Source organism: Sinocyclocheilus anshuiensis, unplaced genomic scaffold (genome assembly GCF_001515605.1).
Source record: "Sinocyclocheilus anshuiensis isolate Anshui unplaced genomic scaffold, SAMN03320099.WGS_v1.1 scaffold363, whole genome shotgun sequence".
Classification (NCBI taxonomy): domain Eukaryota; kingdom Metazoa; phylum Chordata; class Actinopteri; order Cypriniformes; family Cyprinidae; genus Sinocyclocheilus; species Sinocyclocheilus anshuiensis.
Genome location: NW_015552568.1, coordinates 293,919 through 299,144, shown reverse-complemented (window position 1 = coordinate 299,144; position 5,226 = coordinate 293,919).

The window sequence follows — 5,226 nt, the reverse complement described above, 5'->3', positions numbered from 1 at the left end:
TTATAGCCTGTTTTGGAATTACCCTTTGCCTTGCTGTTTCGGACTGTGTTTGCACCTCGCCTGGACTCTAGCTCGTCTTGTGGATTCCCCATTTGCCTCGCCCTCAGGATTACGTTCACCGTCGACTGACTCACGCCTTCCTTTGGATACTCTTTTGTCTTGCCCTCTATATACCTGTTTGCCATTGTCTGACCCATGCCTGTTTTATGACCATGTCTCTGTCTCCTATTAAAGCTTTGCAAATGGATCCGCAAGTCTCATGTCTCGTTCGCCCCGTAACAGTAGCACATTGATCATCACATCACATCACATCACAGTCACAGACAGAGAGCCGCAGAAGTGAAGCACTCCCTCCCTTTTCAGTTGTGTTTGTTTTGGTATGGAGGTGATGCATTTAGAATGATCACAAAATTCAAGATATGGGGGCAGAAATATATATATTTATATCATTTCATATAGTTAATCAGTATCACAAAGACTATACAGCAGTTCAATAAACAATCATTTAATATTAAGACCCTTACGTTAGACACAATATTGACTTTTTTTCTCCTCTATTTCGCCAAGAAATATAATTCCAATTTGCAACATTATGGTGTTTCGTTCCTGAATGAATCAATGATTCGGTTGAATCGCAATGACTCACTTATTAACAGTGACTTGCTGCCACCTACTGGCAGTATTCAACGTTATATGTTTAAAATATAAAAACAGTATTAATGCATTTGTAACTGCAAGTTAAAGCATTCATGTCCTGCATTAAACAGTGTGTAAATGCATCTAAATGCCACTTCTAATGAAGCTTTTGTGTTTCCTCTGCATTGCAAAGATGAATTTTGTCAATACTGATTTCGTTTGCTTGGTAACAGCCCAAATTACTTATTATTCTTATTGACTGATTCAATTTAAGAATTTGAGTGAAAAGATGATGCACACTTTTAGAAAAAAAAGCCTTTTTAAAGGTAAAAATGCCCATAAAAGGTAAAAAAATCAATTAAAACTTATTGGAAAATATTAATTTCTATCACTGCTGTGAACTGATCACCACACAGAATATGAAGAATATAAAAAACTTTAGGAGTCAGCTGCCCACGGTAGTCCTTATCAACCTTATCCTTATCAGATATCAGCACAATAACACACTCAGCAAAATATTGTGTAATCGTTATCGATAAAACCCCAGAAAATATCTGGGAAATATATTTTTTGTCAATATCGCACACCTCTAATATATTTAACGTTTTGTTTAGAAAAATAAATATGAGAAGTGCCCTTTTTTCCACTTGAGCCCCTGCCCCTCAAAATGTCTGTGCACGTCCCTGCATATTAAACAAATACATAAACAAACAAACAAATAGTATTAAAACGAATCCAGTCAGCAACTGTACAATTATAGTTTTTGTATTGTTTACAGATGGCATAGCTTGGGGGGGCAAGTCGTTTAACACCTCATGTCGTTCCAAACCCGTAAGACCTTCGTTCACCTATTAAGATATGTTTGATGGAATCTGAGAGCTCTCTGACCCTCCATAGACAGCAATGATATTACCACAATCAACGGTCAGAAACGTAGCAAGGACATCGGTAAAATAGTCCATGTGACATCAGAGATTCAACCGTAATTTTACCAAGCTACGAGAATACTATTTGTGCGCAAAGAAAACAATAATAATTTATTCAGCAATTCTTCTCCCCGAGAGAGTATCCCAGAACGCAATCAACGTAATCAGTGTTGTTTACGTTTAGCATGCGCGCGCTGTCTACTGATCGTAAACAACGCTGTCTATGGAGGGTCAGAGAGCTCTCAGTTTCCATCAAAATATCTTAATTTGTGTTCCGGAGATGAACGAAGGTCTTACGGGTTTGGAACGACATGAGGGTGAGTAATTAATGACAGAATTTTCATTTTTGGGTGAACTACTTTTAAAACGCGATTGCGAATTCTGTTTACATTTACTTAATTGTGCACGCACAACGCATATTTGATCTTGCATTTTTCTCACAGCTATGACAGACCTCTTTAAAATACTGGCTGATTAATAGAGTGTTTACTGTTTTTGAACAGATTGTACTCTTGCACTTGCCTGACCCGTGTGTTGCAGATGTGCATGCATCATCCAAAAAAAAAATGCCATGGGTTATTTTGAGGTCATTGTTTTCTGTTTCCTGCTGTTGTGTTAATCAAAAGTAAGTTGCTTCCAAGTTCTGTTTGAAAAGGAGTTTGTTTAAAGTCAGCGTTACATTGATCAACACTGACACATGCAACTGCACATGCACACTCTTTTTACACAGTTGTCACATTATTTAAACAATATTTTTGCAAATCGGCAGATTTTTCCTTGCAAAAAAAAAAGGCTGTTTGGGCCAAGTTATCAACATCTATTCAAGTCCATCAAAATAAGACCAATAGGTTATAACATCGATTTTAGGGCCTCACTGAAAATGTATAAAACAAAACTGAACTGCAAAATGTACCATTGTATTACCATAGTACACAGTGCTTTCTATGGGTATTAAGAATGGTGTGAGTCAGTATGGCAGTGTTAATAGGCTACCAAGTTAAAACAGATAAGCCACCAAAATGCAACTTGTTTTGATGTCAAGCCCGTAACAGGCAGGTTTGTTTGAGAAATCCATTTCAGGTAGTTTAAATGAGAGCAACTATTCTGTCAGCTGGTAAACAAGCTGCCATTTGTGCTGTGAAAACTATGCCAGGAGGTGTTCAGAACACTGCAGAAAACTCTGTTTGTCCTTCCTTTGCACTGCAGCTACAGTAAGTATGGGCAACCATGAGCTTTCAAAAAAAGGTTTTCAGCTTTTTTTGCTGTTGAATTTTCAGTCAAACAGAACTGCACACAGCTGTAAACTGTTAGCTAATAATATTTTCATACTGACATGGTCCAGAAATGCTTTTGTTGCTGGTATTATAATTATCCCTCATCGGGAGAAGCTGCACTAGTAATTCTGACATTTTTAGCATGAGCTTCAAATGTCAACGTTCTTGTTTAAAATATTGCATAATGAACATCCGTTCAGCCTTTTTCCAGCTATGTGTGCAATTCAGGCACAAGGAACAGTAACCAGCTCCTTCATATGTGTGCTTGTCAAACCGTCGAGTTAACAGTGCTGGAAACACCAGCAACCGAGAGTTGCCCTCTGTCAAAAAGCAGACTTCTGCAAATAAAAAGACTCTGAATAAGATGCTCCAAAAAGTGAATTCACCAACAGCAGCTTGGTAATGTAGGCTACAACAAGATGCATCTCCCTGACAACTCGAAAAAGGATGAAAAACAGTTTTTGTTGTTCTTAGGCTTACCAAAAAATGGATTTGTTTTTCAAGGTAAGTTGTTGCACAAAATGTATTTCAATCATGACAACTCTCGGAAGATTTTAGCATGGTGATGGATATGACAATGTTAATGTATTTGGTCTTGGCGGAACAGATCTGCTACGCTGCTGCTGAATTGCTGCTGCTGTTGGCTATTGCTGTTGTTGTAGATTATTGCTGCTGCTGCAAGCAAGTACAGGAACTTGCTACTGCCAATGCATACGGCGGTGCCGTGAGGATTTAAGACATACTGCTGCTGCACAAATAGCATATAAAATAACCCCGTAGCAGATCTATACAGGTGGAGCTGGGGAAGGTGGAGGGTTTCAGAGAACTCTGAAAGCGCGCTGCAGGAATCTCAAGTGAATGCTAGCCAGCCATATAAATGCATGCAGTAAGCTCATTGGCTGCATATGCAGCATGAACCAATCAGCTTGTGCCATGTCGTTTAACTCTCTAAATATCATCAGTTATGTTAACACCCCGTCAGCCTGCACCATCTAGAGTTTCATGACTGAACTATATATTTATCTTTGGTTTACACATACACTGATTGGCCACAACCTAATATTGTATAGGGACCCCAAAACAAGTGACTCCACAGGACCTCTAAACGTGTCCTGTGGTATCTGGCATGAAGACATTAGCAGCAGATCCTTAAAATCTTGCAAGGTGGGGCCTACATGTATCAGATTTTTTAGTCCAGCACATCCCATAGATGCTCAATCGGATTGAGACCTGGAGAATTTAGAGGACAAGGCCACACCTTCAACTCATGTTCCTCAACCCATTCCTGAACAATTTTTGCAGTGTGCATAATCCTGCTGAAAGAAGCCACTGCCATCAGGGAAGACCATTGCTATGAAGGGGTGTTCATGGTCTGCAGGTGGTATGTCAAAGTAACTTCTACTTGAATGCCCGGAGCCAATGTTTCCCGCAGAACATTGTACATTGTAGTGTTTATGTGAAAACTTAAAAAAAAAAACACAAAGGAAAAACTTTTTGTTTTTACTATTTTGCTGTTGTCTAAATGTACTCTTAGACCTTGTCAAAGTCACTTAGATCTTTTCACTTGCCCATTTCTCCTGCTTCCAAAAAGTGAAATTCAAGACCTGACTGTTCACTTGCTGCCTAGTATATCCCACCCCTTGACAGGTGCCACTGTAACAATAAAATCAATGTTATTCACCTCACCTGTCACTGGTTGTAATGTTGTGGCTGATCAGTTTATGATACTCCAAGACACATTTGAGATGGATTTTCCTGATTTGAAGCACAATCTTGACAAACAGTTACAGCCATTCTGGTTTTTCTCCACTGAAGTAGACAAGAGCTGTACTTGTACGGTTGGAAAGGCGTAAGGCCCAGAGGGCATTACAAATATGGTTGCAGAGTGAACGGATTTGCCTTAAAGGGTCTAAACTGAAAGATAAACACAGATAACCCATATTAATTACTAACATAAACTATTTAGAGTTCTCATATGCCTCTATTGCTTGCATGGGCCTATACAAATGAAATATTCAGATGTGAAGGCAGGATCTCAGCTGGAACAACTCAATTTTTCACTGATTGGCTTTAATTAATTGACAGTTTTGTTCAAAGCACAAAGAATACATATCAAAACCACTTGTTGTTATTTAGTAAAATGAAAAACATGAAATTAATCAAAAGAGCAAATTACTTAAGGCCAAATTCATTTTTTTCAGCGCTGAAGGCAGACGAAAAATGAGCTCCTACTCCAGAAATAACCAAATTAGTCTTCATTTATCAAAAGTCCTCAAGGGGTGTGGGTAAAAATCTGAGCTGGCATAAGGAATAAAGGGGAAACTCAAGAAACTAGCTCAAAAACCCACAATCAATCAAGCAGTCAGTCAATAGACCAACCGCTTTGTCGA